Source organism: Pongo pygmaeus, chromosome 6, assembly GCF_028885625.2.
Source record: "Pongo pygmaeus isolate AG05252 chromosome 6, NHGRI_mPonPyg2-v2.0_pri, whole genome shotgun sequence".
NCBI lineage: Eukaryota > Metazoa > Chordata > Mammalia > Primates > Hominidae > Pongo > Pongo pygmaeus.
Window position 1 is genome coordinate 83,939,679 of NC_072379.2, and position 22,901 is coordinate 83,962,579.

Genomic DNA, 22,901 nt, shown 5'->3' on the forward strand with positions numbered 1-22,901 from the left:
GACTGTTAAATTTTTGTTCTAGTACTTCCCTAGAGCGGTTATACACATACATCCATCTTAAACTGTAGCATCTGCTATGTAAAACTCATGTTTTTCTTCACCAGTGAGGAATTTTAAACTGTTAACATCTTCAAAAGATATCTCTGTGGTGTTTGATGGCCTATGCACATAAACAGTTTTTCAATTCTTTTAGAGATATGAATTCCTAATAATAAAGAACATAAAAATTATATGTAGAAAAGGACATTTTTAGTATAAAAAATAAAATATTTGTGTTTAATTCATTTAGGAAAGACATATTTGGTGTGTATCAACATACGGGACCTTATGTTAAACACCCGTGTTTTCCATTAAGCACTTGGCACAGTAGTAGATCCCAACAAGTGTTTGCTGAATAAATTGATGCTTTAGTTTTCATCTTTTCTGCTAGAGAACATATCTTTTTAATCACCTCTCACTAAAATTCCAGTGCTGAGACCATAAAAGACCCTTAATAAAAATATATGGCTTGATTAATAACATACCAAGTTTACTTACTAGCTGAGCTTCTTTGAGTATTAGAGGTACAATATTTTAGCCATTAGATTAATTGGGGGCCAAGAATTATTGCTAAATTAAAATTCTTCTTATGATTTTCGCTACTATAAAGCTGAGGGAAGATGAGTTAAAATTGAATGCCATGTCTACAGGGTCAAGTATGGATGCCATTTAGGCACAAGTGGAAGAACAATTGAGGAAAGCTGTTTAATATTCTTCCTCTTCCATCAAAATTCACATTTTGTAATCAAGTATCTTAGCTTTAAAATGCACTTAAAAACTTTTTTTCTCTACACTCAGAATATAGCCTTGACATGCACTTTAAAACTCTGTTTCTCTCCCTTTCCCACCAGACACTCCCTAGCATCATGCACACTTATTTAATGATATGCTTGTTTAGAAGCTCCTGGGGCTACTCTAGAAGCAAACCAGATATGGAAACCCAGTTGTAGAACTCTCCGCCACCTAGAAATTACCTCAGAGGGGATAATCTATGACCCAGCCACAGTGAAGATGATGCCAGCTTGGATTCTGTCCAGGTAGACAATAATTCAAGATAGCCATTGGAACAAGACATGCAGACCTGCACCTTGCACAACTGCAAGTTTCTCTTTTTAAACCCCCACAGTCAGCCAAAAAAATTTGAAATGGTTTTGTAGAGGCATAAACCCAGCCATTTCCTCAACTGCCAGCATTTGATTAATAAAGCTGCTTTCCTTCCGCTATACCTCACCTCTTGTGTATTCGGCTTCTCAAGCAGCAAGTGGCTGAACTTGCATTCCATTACAATTTCAAGGCATGAGAGGTTTATCAGTATCTCTGACCCAAGTTGATCCGGTGAGTTGGGCATTTCATTCCTGAAAGCCTAGATTTAAAAAAAAAAAAAAAAAAAAAAAACCAAACAAGAAAAAAACTTTTTTTTTTTTTTTTTTTTTCTATTTCTGTTTCAGAAACACATTCTGAGAAATGCATTGTTAGGTGATTGATTTTGTCCTTGTGAGAACATCCTAGAGTGTGCATACACAAACCTACATGGTGTGTTCTACTGAACACTCAGGCTATGAGGTGTACCCCATTGCTTCCAGGCTACAAACCTGTACAGCATGTACTATATGGAATAGTGTAGGCAATTGTAACACAGTGGGAAGTATTTGTGTATCTGAACACATCTAATCATAGAAAAGGTAATGCATTGCACTATGATGTTACAATAGCTACATCACTAGATTATAGGAATTTTTGCAATGTTACAATGGCTACAACATCACTAGGGGATAGGAATTTTTCAGCTCCAATTAATCTTATGGGACCACCATTATATATGTTGTCCATTGTTGACCTTAGCCAAGAAGTCTGCATTTCACTCAAAGCCCTACAGCAAGATGTGTAATCCACTTAGCCCACAATGTAAGTGGTGGCATCTTACCAGGGAATTTCAGCGGCACATAAATTAAGAATGTATTCAAGTGACAGGCGGGGCATATCCCTAGTGTTGGCAATTAGGCACACCTAGTTAGCTTAGCATCCGTGGGTAGTTCACATTTTACTGCCATTGATGATGCAGTCATTACCTTTCTTCATGTTTGTTATGCTGATATAAGGGAATCAGAGAAAAGAGTTTTCGTTTCCAACTTTCAGAACAGGCAATCCATTCTCATTTGTGAAAGGCAAGTGATAAATATGAGCAACTTAGAAACTCAGCTCTTTAGGTCTACCATGGATTCTCAGAGCTAAAACTTTCCAGTCTATTCCCTGGATTATAGAATTTTGAATTGCAAATGAGACACTATTTAATTCAAACATTATTTTATAAATTCAAGTTTTTGTCCTGCACATGTTCACAGGTATAATTGAGAGATACTTGAGGACTAATTCAATCAAGAGGATGCACATAGGTAGAATAACACAAAAATCGAACTGATTTGTTTTTCTGGTCTGGCTACCATCAACTCTCATTATTTCTAGCCATTAACTTTAGCTGAGAAGATAACAACAGAAATGGTAAAGGAAGAAGAATGGGGTGAGGGGAGCAGGAAAAAAGATAAAAACATTTGAATCTCAGTATCACAGGAGGACCACTGTGGTCCATTGCTAACTTTACAGCCACCAACTCTAAGATGCTCTAGGTCCTTGGCTGTGTGTTTCTGCCTTGATCCCTTAATTGCTTATCAGCTTGGAGGCTGTTGTTTGAATGACTGTGTCTTGTTGTGGGACAATCTGAACTTGAAATTTAGTTGGAGTGTCCACATTCATTGGGTCCTATTCCACTGAGCTCAACCTACCATTCACAAGAGCTGGATCATTGCTCTGTTAAAAGCACATTTATATTAAGTATATGAGGTGATGTTTTGTACTTAAAACTCTCCATTATTTGGTTTGAACACAGTTTAGTTTGAATACATTACAATGCAGTTTGAATACATTACAATATATTTTGAATACATTACAATACAGTTTAGTTTGAATATAAACTCTCCACTATTTAGTTTGAATACAGTTTAGTTTGAATACATTATTTAGTTTGAATTATTCTGTTATATACCAGCATCACCCAGGTTAATAATAATAACCATTTATTGGGTGAGAGACAGTTCTGCACACTTTATGTAACCTAGCTCATTTAACATGCATAATATCCTTAAGGTGAGTATTAGTAATAGCCTTATGTTACACATAAAATTCTGACCCAGAGCCATTAAACAACCCAAAGTCACATAAAGTTTGGAATTCAGGCAGTCTGTCTCCAAAGCCTGCATTCTTAATCACACACAGCATTGTTTTTGTAGCTTAGCATGAAACTTTATAGAAAGTCTTCCCAGACTCAAGGTAGATTATAAAGTTGAAAGAGGACCAGCAACAGTAGCCATATTTCTAACTTTCTGGAGTTGGGAGCATGGTTAGGGAAGGTGGCAGAGACAGTGTGGGGGAGGGCAGAGATACGGAGGTGAGAGAATGGGATGGTAAGACTATTTTGCTGGGAATTGAGCCTGATTAAAAATTCTGAATTTTCAAAATATAGAGTGAGAATATATATTCTTTATAGCTTCTGAAAAAGCAAACTATTTTAATCTCCTAGCTTCTGAATTTGATGTGTAAATCAGCAGTTGAATTTGACTAGAGACTGTACTAGACATAAAGAAATCTGTGTAACTCCATGATATCTGACATTTTCTTTTGTCCTGTGAGGATTATAGTACTAATACATGACTAAGTTTTCTAGGGAGAAATATTTATTCATTTAGCCATATTTATATCTGAATTTTCTTTGAAGACTTTTTTTTTTTTTTAAATCACGCAATGCTTTATAGTGCTCTGATTTAAATTTCCATCAAGCATTTGCAAACACAATCTGGAGGCTATTCTGTAGTTCATTATACAAGTAGGCATACTCAAGCACAAAAGGAAAGAATGACAAGCTAATCAGTGCTATGTTTTGCCACCTAATTACAACATTTTTTTTTTTAACCCACGACATTTATCTTTGTTTCTGATTCATCCAATTTCCAGGAAAGAAAGTGGCCTTCTTCAGTAGAAGGAATTTCATCTCAAATAACTTACAATTGATGTTCACCTATTCGGCAGAATGACATTTTAACAGTACTAAAAGGTTTGACATAGTTGTCCACCAACTCTTCTCAGATGTACTGAGTTGAATAATGGTTCCTAAAGATTCATGTGCACCCAGAACCTCAAAATATGACCTTATTTGGAAATACCATCATTGCAGATATAATCTAGGTAAGATCAAGCCACACTGGGTTAGGGTGAGCCCTAATACAATGACTAATGTCCTTATAAGAAGAAGGACATTTGATGGGCACAGAGACACAGAAAATGCCATGTGGAGACAGAGGCAGAGATTGAGCAATATGCCTACAAGCAAAGCAACACCAAGGATTGCCAGCAACCACCTGAAGCTAGGAGAAGGCAAGAAAGGATCCTACCCATGAGCTCTCAGAAAGAGCGTGGCCTTGCCAACATCTTGATTTTGAAGTTCTAGCCTCCTGAATTGTGGGATAATCAATTTCTGTTGTTTTCAGCTACCAATTTGTTAGAGTCCCTAGGAAACTAAGACATCAGTCATTGCAGCATCATGGGTTGGCTAGGAGTGCCTGGGATGAAAATCCAGATGCACAAGAGTGAGATTCTGGACAGCAAAATACAGGGCTCTGGCTACCACATTCTCCTAAGTGCCAGCTATTGCCAATGCAGTCAAGCTCTGTGGATATTCTAGGGAATATTTGCTCAAAAGACTTTATTTCTTTTCCTTTTTATTCTTTTTTGCAATGCATGACTGAAGAATTGAATTGGGTAAATAATACACCCAGATTAGTAGAAGCAAGAACCTGAAATGAGGCTGAAATCAAGGAAAATATTCTGAAATGAGGAGCCACTAATAAGAAGACACTAACCCTTTCCAATTGATATAGTGTAATTCTGTAAGCATTTTTTTCCCACTACAATTTTGTACACAGTCATGGCTTGTCTTAATTTGGTCTTAAAATATTTTTAGGTCCATGAATGTATATCGAACTTAACCATTGATGCAGAAAACATGTTATGTATCCTTAAACATAGAGGAACTATTATAAATTTTAGTCCCCTAAAATATTGCAAGTTTTGGAGATTGTTCCCATGAATCAGAGACCAGTTCATGTCTTTTTAGGGAATTCAATATATTGAGGTGAACCACCAATGCAATAATGTTTTAAAGACAAGAGTTGATCTTGTCATGGCATGAAGAAATAATTAATAGAGACGTACTCCATGAAGAAGTGAAAGGGAGGTTGTGTTCCAACTAGAAATGGGAAGAATAATGTGACACCAAATACCTTTTTCTGTCAGTGATAGGAAAATAGACAATGACAGCTCAAAAATAATCAACAAGCCATGGGTCATGCCTTAATCATTGAGTGAATGCTAAAAGGGGAATCTCCCATGACTCTCTTATTTCCTGGCCTGAGCCATCTCTGGTCTTCTGGTGCTGATTTTTTGGCATCAGGATCAACTTTGGATCTGGAAGAGGGAATTGTCTGAAGAATGCCTTATCTGCCCTGTTCTTTCCCTAGTGTAGGCTCAATTACGTCAGTGCTAAAGAACATCAGAACCTTCGTATTATGAGAAATGTACATACTCTTTTCTCAAGCAGAATAAAAATAACTATTCTTACTGAAAGATGTAGAGGTGTTGATAGTATTAATCACAATTTGAACAAACAAGCAAAACTATCCCCTCTCTTGGAGATAAGGGACAAAATTCTGTATTATTTATTCAGAATTATTATTATTTCTTGCGTACCCAGAACCTCAAAATGTGACCTTATTTGGAAATAGTGTCTTTGCAGATATAATCTAGTTAAGATGAAGCCACACTGGATTAGGGTGAGCCCTAATCCAACGACTAATGTCCTTACAAGAAGAAGGACATTTGATGGGCACAAAGACACGGAGAATTCCATGTGGAGGATAAATTCCCAACCATACTTTCAGTCTCTTGAGGGCAATGACACGATGTATACACATTTAATCTTTATTATCCAAGCCCAACGTAGTATCTGGCACATAGTAGAAACTCAATGGACTGACTGAACAAATAAATTCATAAAGTAAGGGGCAGCTGAACCAGAATCACCAAATTACAGAGTTCTAGACACCCAGATAGGTAAATTTGTTTATGACTGAGAGTTGTCAATTATAATGGGATGCCAGAGTGAGAGAGAATTCCTGGCTTCCAAGACCACTGGAACTATCATCTTATACTATGTTTCCATTTGCTAGAAAGACACATAGTACAATGAGCTTCATAATTATGGACTGATCTATATATCTATATTTCAAGCAGTGTGCCATGATTTCATAAAATATTTATTAAGCTTCTGCCAATGGTCTACTAGATGTCATAGAAAAATACATATAAAATCCTGCCTTTAGCAGGCTATGACATAGCTAAAGATGTTTACATTCATCACTACAATTAAGCAATAAAGCAGGTGCAAATAGGTGTGTGGTGGGATAAAGAGGAAGTAGTTTTTATTTAATATCTGTATCAGATCCAGACTCTGTGTCACACCAGACCCACTCAGCTTCGCCTATCCACTCTCCCCACAATCCCCCACTTTCTTTGCTTCCCAGCTGGAAGGACCCTGGCACTGCACACTGGTCTTATAGTTTAATGCCGTGACTTCTGCCACTGCCTTGCACACCCTTGGACCAGTTCCCATTGGCACTACTGACTGCAATGCCTGCTTCGTCACCAGATTGGGCCAAGAGAAGGTGTTACTTCTCCAGTGGCTGCCTGGGAATGCTACCTGGAAGTACAATGGATTTAATGACTCCTAGGAGGACTTCAACCAATGAAAGACAAAGAGACAGCAGCAGCCAGCTGATACATTACTTGAATTCCAGGAATTGCCCTTCTGGAGAATTTATATGAGAATCAGCAACCTACTGTTTTTCCTTTGAGGCTGTAGACAGCTTAAGTAGTATGCTCTCTTTGCATTTTGGTCCCCTTTCTTCTCTGCCTTGCTGCTGTTTTCCCCAAATTTACTTCCCAATAAGCTTTTGAATCAGGCTTTGTTTTTCAGGAAGTGTGGGCCAAAACAGTACTTGGAAAAGATTTTACTTGGGAGAACATGACAGCTTTTTGCTATTTATAAGAATTCATAGACAACCCACTACTGAAGTAATGCAAGCAATTAATGACCTTTTGCTTCTCTCACAATGTGGAATGATAAAAAGCAATTCAATGACAAATCATCCCAGTCTGTAGAGGACTGAGGGATTTCCCAGGGCATGAGACTTCCAGTGCTGAAACTGGGAAAATCCTGGGCAGACCAGGAAGAGTTGGTTACTATGAAAAGCAGTTAGGAGAAATTTACAAAGGTAGGCTGAATTTGTGTAGAAACACCCCTAACAGCAAACACATAGAAATGACAGATAAAATACTACAAATATTAACAAAAAATTCATATAGGAATAAATGAAACAAGGGGAAATCTCCAGGTGGCAGAATTGAAGAAACTATCTAAAATGAAGCCCAGAGACAAAAAACAGAAAACTAAAAGTGATACTAAGATACGTAAATGGCGACTTTCCCAATTACACTTGAACTCTTGTGTCCTTTCGCTTTGCAATAAAAACTTCTTTGCCTTTCACTTCAAAGAAAAAAAATGGTAAAACGAGAACTCCAACATATATAAGATCACATCATCAGCAAACACAGACAGTTTTACTTCTTCCTTTCTGATATGGATGCGTTTAGAAATTTTTCCTTGCCTGATTGCTCTCGCTAGGACTTCCAGTACTATGTTTAAAAGAAGTGGCGATGGTGGGTATCCTGGCCTTGTTCTGGGTCCTAAAGGAAAATATTTCAACTTTTCCCATTGAATATAATGCTGGCTGTGGGCTTTCCATGTATGGCCTTTATTATGTTGAAGTAATTTATTTCTACTGCTAGTTCTTTGAGAGTAATGATGGAAGTGTGTTAAATTTTATCAAATGCTTTTCTCATATGATTTTTATCCTTCATCTTGGTAATATCGTATCAAGTTAATTGATTTTTGTATATTGAACCATCCTTGAATCCCATGGATAAATTTCACTTGATCCTGGTGTATGATTCTTTTAATACGCTGTTGAATTTAATTTGCTAGTTTTTTGGTGAGAAATTTTGCATCTATGATCATCAGGATTATTGGCCTATAGTTGTTTGTTGTTGTTGTTAAAAAATAGTGTCTTTGGCTTTGGTGTCAGGATAATGCTGGTCCTGCAAAATGGATTTGGAAGCCTTCCTCCTGTTCAATTTTCTGAGGGAGTTTGAGAAGGATTAACTTTAATTCTTTAAATGTTGATAGAGTTCATCAGTGAAGCCATCTGGTCCTGGGCTTTACTTTGTTGGGAGATTTCTGATTCTTGATTCATCTCCTTACAAGTTATAGATCTGTTCAGGTCTTCCATTTCTTCATGATTCAGTATTGGTAGATTGTAGGTTTCTAGGAATTTATCTATTTCTTGTAGGTAGGAAAATTTGGAATGTTGCTCACATGGTCCAACTCTCCCTCCCCAGGGAGAAGCTGGAATCCGGGTTTTTTTGACCACTTGCTCTGCACCGAGCCAGGTGGAGGGGCTATGGCAAGTGCATGTGGACTGCACTAAATCACAGCCTTTGTTCTTTCTCAGTGGCTCCCAGCATCTAGTGTACATTGGGTCTGGTCAGAACCTAAGGCCAGTGAGACAGAAGCCAGTTCCTTGAGCAACCCTCAGAAGAATTAGAACATTGGATATATGATCCAATCCTTTCCTTAACTTCCCCGGGAGAAGCTGGGAGATGGAAACTTCCTCCCAATCATATGGCAGTATGCTGGGGGTAGGGATTATGGTGAGAAGGAGAGTCGAATTTTCTTACTGGCTTCAATGTGCCGGTCTCACGCTTGCCTGGAGTGCAAGAGCCCCTCAATTAGTTTCTGAAGTTCTCACAAAAAGAATTGGTTCATATATGGTTGCTGATGTGTCATGGGGAGAAGGAAAGTTCTTGCTGACATTACCATTCCCATCTTGCAGTCATGTTTAAAGGCAGACAAGGTTATGAAAATTCGGATAGAATGTTAAAGTTCACTAATTTATGATATGACACTTATGGGAAAATGTCACTGCTTTCAGAAATAAAAATATACTTTTATACAAAAGTATGTATAAAACATTTTAAGTTGGTGGTAAATCCCTGCCATTGCACTGAACAGTGGCACAGCTAGGCCTGTGTGTTAGACATTGGTTATTTTTATGTACCCAGCATCCAGACAATCTTTCCTATTATGAGACATTCCCTAGTTGTGTGTGTATCCCTTCCCACTCCAGAAGCCAAAGGGATTGAAGATACTCCCTTCCTGTCTTCCTGAAAGCCAGATGTAGGCTCAGAATGCAGACTTGACCAGTTGGATACCACCAACTGGACTTCCAAAGATTCAGGAATCTGAAAAACTATCAATGGCAGAAGCAGCAGCATCAATTATTTTGCAGGGACATGTGTGGCATCCAGTGGCAGAGGCCTTGAGCATTTAGTGCTGAATAGTCTGGCAGACACAAGAAGACAGTAGCCTAAGTGTCCACTAGTGGCAGCTCCAGTGATTGGGTGCTCTTGAACCATGACCAGCTATACTTCTTATTCTCTGGCCAACCTTCATTTGTCCTTATCCATTTTTTATTCTTGATCTCCAAACTTCCAGAATGAATATGTGGACTCCCTTCAAACAGATTCATTTTCTGTAAAAGTTTGTCAAAGCCATTTTTTCTAACATCAAACTCTGACTGATATCCCTTAATTTTCATGATGTGACTAAAACTCGGGAAATGGGCGCATGGTTTTTTACTGTAAGTAATCTATAAACTGAAAATTTAAACAAGATATTAAATAGGAAAAGGAAGCATATGAAAATAGGCAAACAAGCCAACAGACTAGTAAAGGCAAATTCTTAGAGAGTTCAGAAACTCTAACAATGTATGATAATGTAATGAGAAATACATCAAGGGGGAAATGAAACGTGGGCAATATTGTATAGGAAATGCAGGAAGGAGACAGATGAAGAGAACCAGCGAGATCTTTCCAAGTGGAAGTGCTGGTCTGAGCAAAGACTTAAAAATGAGACTGCAGGCCAGGCACAGTGGCTCACTCCTGTAATGCCAGCACTTTCGGAGGCCAAGGTGGGCAGAATCCTTGAGCCCAGGAGCTCCAGACCAGCCTGGGCAACATAGCAAAACCTCTCTCAATAAAAAAATACAAAATTAACCGGGCATCATGGTACATGCCTTTAGCCCCAGCTATGGGGAGGCTGAGAGATGGGAGGATCATTTAGCCTCAGAGGTCGAGGCTGCAGTAAGCCAATCATGCCACTGCACTCCAACCTGGGCAACAGAGTGACACCCTGTCTGGAAAAAAAAAAAAAAAAAAAAGTTGCAGATGCCACATTTTGAGACAATAACAACCAGTTTAGGACAGAGAGTTTAAGTAAAAGAAACATTCGATTATGGCCTCAGATGCTAGTAAGGAACTTGAATTTGGGCCTGTACACATGGAGGAATTGAAGGTTCCTAAGTGGGCAAGTGGCATATGATCAGGTAAAGGAGTCAATGAAACCTTCACAAAGAAAGACTCCACAGGTACCGGTCAATAAATATGATGGGGTGGTCATTAAAGAAAGTGTCAGATATGTTTTCAAGCTGGAAGAATGGAAGACTGACACAAGCATCTGGCCTCTGGGACAACATGCAGAATTCAGTTTTATTTCTGTTTACAAAGGAGAGTGGTCAAAGTGGGAGTTCCAATTTAGGAAGGAAGCTTCTGCATAGAGTGCCCCTGTGAGGGTTGCTCCCGTGGTCAAGAATAAAAGCTAGAGAGAGAGGAACAGAGAGCTGAGGTCTGAATCTTGTGCCAGACAGAAGTGAGTAAATGACCAAAGTATAGGGTTTTTATTCTAATCCTTAAATCCTATTAAGTAAATAATTTAAAATATGAGGATTCATTTATAAACCAATTTTTTATTTTTTCTCAAATTAGTTTCACTTATACAGAGCTATTACCCATAATCTGTAACATCTGTTTGGGGTTTATCTAATTAGAATGCATTCTGTAACAAAGCCAATGAAGGCTAAATAATGACTTAGACTGGCAGGCAAAAAACTCAGCAAATATATGCTTTCAAATTCAATATGAAAAGAAAGAGGTGAGAGAGAAGAGAGAGAAGAAGCATGTATCCTAGAGTTTACCATTTAGGCAAAATGTAGGCAGCACAGTTGCACAGCACAACTCTAGTAGGCACCACCACCATTGTGGGCTTTGTGAAGAGAGATTCTATCCTTGTTCAAGGCATGGGGCCTTTCCTTAGGGACTGCAGCTCTAAAAAGACTCCAAGAAGCTCTCCTTTGAGCCCTCCTGTGGTCATAGGGTGGGAAAGGGGTTCCTCCAGCAATAATAGGAGGTTTCCAACATTCCCTTAACATCCTACTAGGAACCTAAGCTCATAGGTTTTACAGTTATAAGGATAGGACCCAGGTAGGAATTTAGCCTTATACAAATTATGGAAGCTTTCCAAATGTCAGAAGCCAATTTTTAAATTTGGCACTTGGTATTTCTTCGGTTTTATTTAAAGTGCTATGCAAACGTAGCTTCAGGTTCTCACTCAATCCTTCTTTCCAGTCAGATGGTTTCCCCTTAGATCCTTCCATACAGAAATTTCTGGAGCCATTATTGGACACAAATAGTAAAATCTTATCACTTCTTTCACCTAAAAATTTAAAAACAAATAGAAAATACCACAGTTCCTTAGAAAATTTATTTATGTGAATAATTGTTAAAGTCAGATTTTTCTAACCACTGTAAAATGCAGGAGAAATATATAGTCCTATGACACGAAAAAATTAAATATTCAATAAGTTGATTGAGTAAATTTGTGTCAATATACAATAATGAAATATTATCTACTCATTACTACAGAAGATATAATTCATTTAACTATAATATTGAACTCCTAATGTGATGAAACCCAAAAAACAAACAAAGCAACAACCAAAAATATCACAGCAAGAGTCAGGATCACACTTAATATTTTAGTCATTTTTCCAAATTCATCTTATAAATATTCCACTTAACGGAGCCCCATTAGATCATCTTAAATAGTAATAAACACACTTCCTGAGAAATGGGCTTTTTGTTTAGCTGTCCTCATTAAAAATAATAAAAATATGGTTTTGATGTGGCAATGTTGCTCATGCTTACAGTAAATAAATTAAATGATAAGTACATATATATTACTTATACATATTTGCCACTTTAACTTGGAGAAGAAAAAGTCCCATGAATTGTGGATGGAGTTAATTATTTTTTTAAGAATGAGTATTTCTAATTTGTCTTGATGCTACATAAATGATTATCTGTGCAGACAGGACTACCGATCGTAACAGTTGCAGATGACTATATTCTGTTCAAAATCCGACTACACTGCATTATACACTTTGTTTTTCAGACAACGTGTCCTTATTACAGAGAGGTGTGTTTCACTTTTTAACTAGATAACTCACCTCTTGGGAGTATGATATTGATGATGTTGTTGGTCCATCCACTGATGCTTCTTCCTTTGTGAGTCATAAGTAGCAGCTGATTAGGGACATGCTGATGCTAATTCATCATTTCAACATCTTTCTGCATCCTACCTACACATAAAACAGATTAATTTGAATAAACTAATTTAAAAGGTTTCAAGTTCTAGAGGAAGAAAACTGGATGCTATTCCAAATGGATATATATATACCCGTTATATAGTAGTAAATTTATATACTACCAAATAAAATCTGATTCTACAATACCTACAACCGCACTTAAATTTTCTTTCACTCATTAATTCAGGAAAACATTCATATCAAAAGAAATTTAAACTTTAATAATGAAAACAATAAAAAAATCCCCAAACTTAAGTGGGAGGAAGATTAAATATAAAACAAATGTTTATTTTCCAAAGAGCCTCAGTGTAAAAATATTGATCATTATTCATATTGGCAACACAATGCAATTTTTGGCCTGTAAAAGCCTGTCAATCCACAAACCATTAAGTTTATTTTTGAGGGGTGGGAATAGGACATGGTGCTATCCCTCAACAGTCTTTTTCATAAGTCTGGATAATAAAACATAATGTCTTTTACTTCTGCTATATATATTTTTTTAAAGAAAGCCTTATTATTGGTGGATTCTCAAGTTATCCCTATTAATTTGTGATTACAGGTTTTAAAAGATAAGGGAATATGTTATTCCCTTAATTAAGGAAGAATTAATTATTAATTGGTGCCAAACCTCTATCCAAAGAACAAATGGGCTCCCTCCTTTGACTTACCCTTAATTGTCATTCAGCAGGTATTGAATATCCTCACAGTTTCTATTCATGCAACTGTCCTTGTCTATTTATTTGAAATGATTTTATGCCCACTTACATGTAACTATTTTAAAATTGCTATTTAAATAAATAAGAATTGACACACAAAAATAACCACTAAAGATCTGTTTTGGAGAGAGAAGAAATATAGCCTTTATCAAAAAGTTTTAAATGGCCAGATGAATGTTTTCAAGCTCAATAATATACAGTGCAGTTCCTTATCTGTATAAGTTGCTTCTTAAAAGTAGAGAACTATAAAATATATGTGAGATTGAATATATATGTAAAATATATGTAAAATTAACTTCTTCACTTGATCTTAGCCAAAAGGCCGAGAAGCGATGTAAGATTAACTTCTTAACTCATAGGAAGATGTTTAATAGACTATCAACATTTAAAAATTCTTAAATTTGCAACTGCATAAACTTCATAAAATATTTGTTATGAATAAGTGAAATTTACAATAAATTTTTATTCTATAAGAATTAAATCAAATGGTTAACTTTAAATTATATATTTTTGACATCTACCTGCTTTAAATAGTACAAGAAGCAGTGAAACAATAATAGCAATAATAATAATTGTAACAAATGTTAATACTTGTGGAAGGTATTTTAGGAGCAATGTAATCCACACTATTATTTTTGAAAACGATAAAATCAAAAAGGTTATATAAATTGAATTGACCAATCACACAAGTGGGTGATGGCAAAGCTGAAACTACGACTGGTTGCCTTATAGTCCAGTGCTGTTATCCGCATCATTACCTGGATTCCATCTCAACTGTGATTGCTTCTCAATCACTTTAGCTTCTCAAACACATAAATGTTACTTGAAGGAAATACAATTAACAACAAGATTTTTTTTTTTAATCCAGCAAGAAATGCTTGGTTATGCAACTGTAACAAAGCACACAAAATTCTCAGTGGCTTAAAATGCCAACGTCTCTTTCTTGCTCAGGCTACATGCCCATCATATGTTGGCTGGGGAACTCTGATCCATGTTATCCTGAATATCCATGTTGAGGGAGGTCCTATCTCTGAGCTTCATAATCACTAAGGAAGGAAAAACAGAATGCCACAAATAGTGCTTTCTACTTTTGTTCAGAAGTGATCCATGACATTCTGTTCACATTTCACTGTTAAGTCCATCTCATGACCACCCAAACTTCAAGAGGGGAGGGAAGGAAAATCTTACCATATGACTAGAAGGAAAGAGAAATATTTGAATATTTGGTGGGCGGCATTATATATATATATATATATATATATATATATATATCAGCTATTCCTTTGAGATTTGCTGGAAAAATATTCACTTCATTATATATTCATTGAATAATGAACATTCACTTATCTGTGAAAATGCTACCAGAAACAGAAGGCTAATGAAATTTGATATCTGATTGTACCTATCTGCTTCATGAAATATATTATAAACAGTTTTATTAGTGGAGAACATATAAAGCAAAAAACCAGATCTTAAATCCATATTTTAAAAATCTATTATGATTTTAAGATTCAGTTTCTTCAAAGACACACTGGTTAAGTTGTTGGCTAATGCTACTTCTCCTCTCAATTTAGTTTTGCCCAATTTATTAATGAAGTCAGTGCAGAGAATGGTACCATGGGTATTTTTTCTGTTTTATTGCAAAACCACCATGTAACTTGAGAAAGTAACTTGAGAAAGAATTAACTACTCTAGGTGTATGGAACGTCTAAACATCTGAGTGGGAATATCAAGACTATCACTAACAACACTATAAGTTTTTAGGAGAAAGAAGGCTAGAAGCCAAAGAAACTGCACCTTCACACAAGTGAAGTAAGTGCAATATTAACTCACTTAAACAATAGTTTTAAGGTTTTTTTTTTTTTTTTTACGTTTAAGTTTTTTTCCAGGTGCTACACAGCCTATACAAGGTTAGCGTATGAGAACAATTGCCTGCACTAAACCTGATGATATTGTGACAATTTAAGAATGAAATTTACCCAAATTTCTTAAAAAGCCAATCAGCGCAAGCTTTGTTGGGGCGGGAGAAAGTTTGAGTTAGAAACACTTAGGTGTGAATTTTAGCTTTTCCACTTTTGACTGTTTGGCAAGTCATTAACCTCTCTGGCCCTGCTTCCTTTCTTCTGAACTGAGGACGGTTTTATCTATATCACACAACTTTTATTCACCCACGAAGCAAAATATTTAATAAGCCACTCTATGCGCCATGCACATTGCTGGGCATTAGTGCTACAATGAAGTGCACAACAGGCAAGAAAGAAGCTAAATTCATAGATTAAAAAATAACCATATTTGGATAAAGACACAAATAAGCAGGGCAATAAGAGTGAGAGTTACTGGGGAGGCCCTTTTAGACAGGGCGGTCAGAAAAGGCCTCTCTGAGGGGCTGAGGCTGGGAGGATGGAGATGAGCCAGCCAAGCAAAAAGCTTGAGGTCAATTGAGCTGGGCGGAGGAAATAGGAAATGTGATGGTGTGGAGGCCAACCTGATGAGATGGCACATCAACAGCACCTGCAGGACATCCAGCACATTCACTGACTCACTCTCACCTACTCACATTCTTGTGCTCAGCAGAGCCTCTGCAGACAAACACTTCCCTGGTCATGTGCTAACAATTGTAGTGAGTTTCATTGGCATAAAATCTGATGAGTAAAATAACAACCAATAAGAACCTTTGGGGAATTTTATTATTAGTGTTAATATAGGCATTTTAGCTCAATTGTCTGAGACGTTTTAAAGGAGGAGAAAAAAAATCTTGACTACAATTACCTTGGAATGTGTGCCCTTGAGATATGTCATCAATTCTCAAACATTAAGATATGAGTCTGATAAAAACAAAAAATGAGTCTGATATTTGCATTACTACAATGTAATTAATAGTTTAAATATCTGTAATAATTTTTACCTAAATAAATAATTTAACAATATATTTCTTTTAGTTCAAATAATATACAAATTCAGTTACTTAATCTTGGAGAGTATTTGCCAAAGTGGCTAAATTATCCAAGTCGAGCTGAACAAGTATCTTGCTTACAAAAGTTTTCAGCTTGATGCCCCTTGAGGTGTTGTATATTTTACATGCCTCATTACAAAACCATCTCTAAAAAATGCAATAGCAAATTTCTACCAGTAAGCTCCATGTAAAACTTTGATAAAGTTCCTCTATTAAGTACCAGTCTCCTGACTCAACACACAGGTATACCTCAGAGATATTGCAGGGTTGGTTTTAGACAGCTGCAATAACGTGACTCTCACAATAAAACATCTCACACAAATTCTTAGGATTCACAGTGCATATAAAAGTTATATTTACAACCTACTGTAATCTATTAAGTGTGCAATAGCATTATGTATAAAAAAGTACATACCTTAATTTAAAAATACTTTATTGATAAAACGCTAATAATTACATGAGACGTTAGTAAGTCATAATTTTTCTGCTAATGGAGAGTCTTGCCTCGATGTTGATTGCTGTTGATGAATCAGGGTGGTGGTTGCTGAAGATGAGGTGGTTGTGGCAATTTCGTAAAATAAGACATCAGTGAAGTTTGCCATATCAATTGACTCTTCCTTTCATGAAAGATTTCTCTGTAGCTTGCTATACTGTTTGATAGTATTTTACTCACAGTAGCACTTCTTTCTAAATTGAAGTCAATCCTCTCAAACCCTGTTGCTGTCTTATTAACTAGGTTTATACAGTATTCTAAATCCTTTGTTGTCATTTCAACAATTGTCACAGCATCTTCACTAGGAGTAGAGTTCATCTCAAGAAACCACTTTCTCTGCTCATTCGTAAGAAGCAACTCCTCTTCCATAAAAGTTTGATCGTGAGATTGCAGCATTTCAGTCATATCTTCAGGTTCTACTTCCAGTCTAGTTCTTCTGCTACTTCTGATACATCTGCAGCTACTTCCCCCACTATGTCTTGAGCCCCTCAAGTCATCCATAGATGTTAAATGACCTCATAAACATTAGAGGAATCACTATCTAAGGCAGCTATCGCCTTATGGAATGCCTTTCTTAAATAATAGGATTTGAAAATAAAAGTTACTCCTTGATCCTTGGAAGCAGAATGGATGTTGTGTTAGTGGGCATGAAAACATTAATCTTCTTGCACATTTCCATCGAGCTCTTGGGTGACTCGATGCATTGTCAATGAGCAGTAATATTTTAAAAGAATTTTTTTTTTTTCCTAGGCATTAGTTATCAACATTGGGCTTAAAATATTCAGTTAACCATGCTGTAAAGAGACAGGTTGTTGTCCAGGGTTTGTTATTCCATTTATAGAGCACAGGCAGAGAATATGTAGAATAATTCTGAAGGTCCTTAGGATTTTCACAATGGGAAATGAGCAATGGCTTCAACTTAAAGTCACCAGCTGCATTCGCTCCTAACAGGAGAGTCAGTCTGTCATTGAATGCTTTGAAAACAGGCATTGACTTTCTAGCTGTGAAATTCCTAGATAGAATCTCCTTCCAATAGAATATTGTTTCATGTACACTGAAAACCTGTTGTTTAGTGTGGCACTTTCATCAATGATCTTAGCCAGATCTTCTGAATAACTTGTTGCATCTTCAATGTTAGCACTTGCCGCTTCACCTTGCACTTTTACGATATGGAGAAGCCTTCTATCCTCAAACCTCACAGATCAATCTCTGCTAGCTTCGAACTTTGCTTCTGCAGCTTCCTCACTTTTCTCAGCCTTCACAGACTTCAAGAAAGTTGTGACCTAGCTCTGGATTAGGCTTTGGTTTAAAGCAATGTTGTGGTTAGTTTAATCTATCCAGACCACTCAAATTTTCTCCATATGGTCAATAAGCCAGTTTCACATTCTTATCATTCTTGTATCCACTGGAGTAGCACTTATAATTTCCTTCAAGATATTATCCTTTGCATTCACAACTTGGCTAATTGGCACAAGAGGCCTAGCTTTCATCCTATCTCAACTTTTGACATGTCTTCCTTACTAAGCTTAATCATTTTCAGCTTTTGACTTAAAGCAAGAAATGTGTAACTCTTCCTTTCACTTGAACACTTAGAGACAATTGTAGGGTTATTAATTGGCATAGTTTTAATATTGTTGTATCTCAGTGAATAGGAAAACCCTAGGAAGGGATAGAGGTAGAGGAGTGGTTACTCAGTGGATCAGCCAGAACACATACAACAGATATTGATTAAATTTACCATCTCATATTGGTGTGTTTTGTGGTGCCCCAAAATAATTACAATAGTAATATCAAAGATCGCTATTATAAGTCACCATGATCATATAATAAAAATGAAAAAGTTGGAAATATTGTCAGAATTACCAAAATGTGACACAGACAAAGTGAGCATGTGCTATTGGAAAAAATGGCACTGATAGATTTGCTTAATGTAGGGTTCACACACAAGGCTTCGTTTTTTAAAAAAATAACATCGGTGGGGTGCGGTGGCTCACGCCCGTAATCCCAGCACTTTGGGAGGTTGAAGTGGGTGGATAATTTGAGGCCAGGAGTTTGAGACCAGCCTGGCCAACGTGGCAAAACCCTGCATCTACTAAACATACAAAAAAAAAAAAAATTAGCTGGGCATGGTAGCGGGCAATTTTAGTCCCAGCTACTCGAGAGGCTGAGGCAGGAGAATCGCTTGAACCCGGGAGACAGAGGTTGCAGTGAGCCGAGATCATGCACTTCAGCCTTGGAAACAGAGTGAGACTCTGTCTCAAAGAATAAAAAAAAAAAAAGAAAAAGAAAAATCTGCAAAGTGCAATAAAATGAGGTATGCCTGTAAATAAAATTCAAACTTATGAAGACAAAAAATCTTAAAGACAAGAAATATCCCCAATACTAGTCTATTTTTTCAGGTTAAAGCAGATTCTAAGTCACTGATGAAGAAAACTGCTCCAGTGGTTTTTCCCTTGTTTTTTTTTTTTTTTTTTTTCTTTTTACAGTCTCACTCTGTCACCGAAGCTGGGGTGCAGTGGCATGATCTCAGCTCACTGCTACCTCCGCCTCCCTGGCTCAAGCAGTTCTCCTGCCTCAGGAGACTCCCAAGTAGCTGGGACTAGAGGTGCCTGCCACCATGCCCTGCTAATTTTGCATATGTATAGTAGAGACAGAGTTTCAACACGACGGCCAGGCTGATCTCGAACTCCTGGCCTCAAGTAATCTGCCTGCCTCGACCTCCCAAAGTGCTGAGATTACAAGCATGAGCCACCGTACCCAGCCCCTCCAACACCTTTGATGCTGAAAGATCTGTGCACAGTAGATGAAACTTCATCCAGATTATGATTGACTAACAAGGAAGATACAAGAGCTCAGGTTGGAGTATCCAAAGAAAATGTGATTGAGATATAGATATAGATATAGATAGATATAGATATAGATGCATCTCAGCCATAAAAGGGAACCAAATAATGGCATTTGCAGTAACCTGGATGGAGTCGGAGACCATTATTGTAAGTGAAGTAAGTCACAAATGTTAAACCAAATATCTTCTCTTCTCACTTGTAAGTGAGAACTAAGCCAGAAGGTCACAAAGGTATAAGAATAATATAATGGACTTTGGAGATTCATAGGGAAATGTGGGAGGGTAGTGAGGGATAAAAGACTACACATAGGGTACAGTGTATACTTCTCAGGTAATGGGTGCACCAAAATCTCAGAAATCACCACTAAAGGACTTATGCATATATCCAAACACCATCTGTTCTCCGAAAACGATTGAAATAAACTTTAAAAAATAATAATAAGTACTCTTTTATTAACCACATGTGGTCAAGGTGAGATGAAATATGAGGCAAAAAAGCAGCACTGTAATGCTATGTTCATTGTTATTTTTAAAGAACAATAAAATTACATTTTTTATTTACCTGAAAACTATTGTTCAGAGAACCTGCCGGCGTTCAAGCTTGACTAGTTTAAATAAAAATAACAATATCAAACATTCTTATGTTAAAAGGTCATTGTGCCATTTTAAGTGAGTACATGTATACTTCATTTTATTGTGTTTTGCTTTATTGTGCTTAGCAGATGCTGAATGTATGTTTACACACCCACACACACTATAAGTAGATATATTTAAAATGTGTCCTGTGAAAAGTAGTTCTGGGTGTGAAGGGGTTGGAGGGAAGCAGGATAAAGTAATGACTTAGAAAGTTTTCTATCAATCACATAAACCTTCCATTAATTCTCTGAATACCTGCTCAGTTTTTCTGTAACTCTTCTGAGAGTACATTTACTTCTACTTTAAATGGTTTTTTTTTTTCAAATTATTTAGAAACTAAGATCTCCAACTGTTTTTACAGTGGATCCTTCAGGTTCCGGGGATTTCACCAATAGCAGTGAAAGCCTACTTCTGCTAATTTTGACTGTTCCTCAGCATTTGTCCAGAAGCTTAAAAAGAAGCAGGCTTACTTTCAGTGCCATCTATCACAGCTGCAGAATTATATCATGACATGTCAAAATAACGACTCTGAAGCCTTCCAAATCTTCCAAGAAAGAAGTAAGTTTTTAACAAGTACATTTGATAGTCTCATAATATTTTGAAAATTAAAAATCATATCTGGCAGGTGTGATTGAGCATGATATTAAAAGAGAACATCATGACATTTTTCAATTACTCAAGAGAAAGTAGCATTTTCCACCTATACCCATTATATCTGGGATCATCTTGGCTTTCAAAAATGGTGAGCAGTATCCTTGTAATTAAAACATAAAGGATGACTTAATGACAATTTTAAGTATCTATGCAAAAAACAGCATTAACTGGCGTGGAATCTTCTTTGCTATTAAAGCTTACAGACACTTTCTAATACGTCGTATAAACATTTTTGCATTATTTTTTAAAATTAAAACACGATTTGTTAATGTTTTACAACTAAAGCCATACATAAGGGATTTCCTGGCCAAAAATAAAAATAGTAGTGCATTTTCTAAACATCACATGCTCATTGTAGAGATTTTGGAAAACAAAATTAAGGAAAAAATAAAAATTATCTGCACTTTCACTTTCCAAAGATAGCTATTCTCAATATTCTAGTACATTTTATTTCAATTTTTAAAAACTTTTTGTTTTGTAAGAACATTACTTACAGAAAAGTTATAAAATAGAAAAATACAGTTGCTTTAATGGTCAAAACCAAGAAGTTAACATTGGTACAATACTATTAATTAAATTACAGACATTATTCAAATTTCACCAATTTTTCTTTTAATGTTATGTTTATGTTCCAGAGTCCTAGTCAGGATCTCACATCTCATTTAGTTGTGATGTCTTTATGGTTTCCTCTGATCTGTTACATCAGATACAACAGACACTTCTGAAGAGTCCTGGTCAGCTATTTTGTAGAATTTCCATCAATTTGGTTCTGTTTGATGTTTCTCATGATTAGATCGAGATTATGCATTTTTGGCAAGAATACTACAGAAGTGATGTGCCCCTCTCAGTGTATCATGTCAATATATGTATATCATGTATGATGTCAATATATCTAACTATTGGTTATGTTGACCTGGATCACTTTCTAAAAGTGGTATCTCCCAGTTTTCTCTACTCTAAAGTTACTGTATTTCTTTTTTAATTAATAAATATTTTGTAAGAGTTACTTTCAAATGCAAATATTATTTCTCCTCAAACTTTTACCCAACAATTTCAGTATTCATTAATGGTGTTCTAATGGTGATTTTCTATTTCCCTCATTCCTTCTTTACTCATTAATTGGAATCTTTTTCTAAAGAAGAGCTGCCTCTTCTCCTACATTTATGTATCTACTCAAATACTTATCTTTATCACTATGGCACCACAGATATTTATTTTATTCTATGGATTATAATCCAATTATATTTTTTCCATTTGTAAATTTTTCTAGCTTTGGGCATTGGGATCTTTTCCATTTGGCTCCTGTGCCCTTTCAACATGCCCTGTTCTTTTCTGAGCACTGTCGTACTTCCTGCTGCTGCATGGGGCTAAAGTCTTATCTTGTATATTTTCTGTGCCAGCCCTGGAATCAACTATAGCTCCAAGGAGTTCTGGTTCCTTTTATTAGATAATGGTATTAGAAACAAAAATCTGGGTGAGAGGTGTGCTTACTACTAACAGAATGTCACTACTTTTAGTACCTGTCAGTGAACATGGTTTCAGAATACGTATATTATAGTGGTTATTGTATACACATATGTCTAAGTTTATGTCTGTATTTATCTTTAAAAATGATGAATTCATATTGATATCTACAATTCCAATCCAATACTACAGGGTTTATTCTAGCTATCCCTTTTCTTATATATAACTTCTTTCTATTATAGACAAAGAGAAAACTGACTCTCATTGTCTTCAATATATACATGTATTTTTTTCAACCCTAGCATACAAAGAAAATAGCTTCTGAAATATGAATCTGTATCCATTTGGGAACAAATTTACTAAGGAAAGTATATTATTTGTGTGCAATTCTTTTTGT

General features: G+C 36.3%; 1 long non-coding RNA gene and 1 pseudogene across 1 annotated transcript in view; both read right to left on the reverse strand.

The window, feature by feature from the left end:
• The window catches only part of LOC134739936 (uncharacterized), a 33,252-nt gene that overhangs the window by 4,779 nt on the left and 5,572 nt on the right, over positions 1-22,901 (reverse strand). Inside the window, exon 2 of the long non-coding RNA XR_010127108.1 lies at positions 1,271-1,402. This is a non-coding gene — a long non-coding RNA (uncharacterized LOC134739936). The remainder of the gene's footprint in view (positions 1-1,270; positions 1,403-22,901) is intronic.
• On the reverse strand, positions 13,717-13,793 carry LOC129041891 (U2 spliceosomal RNA; annotated as a pseudogene).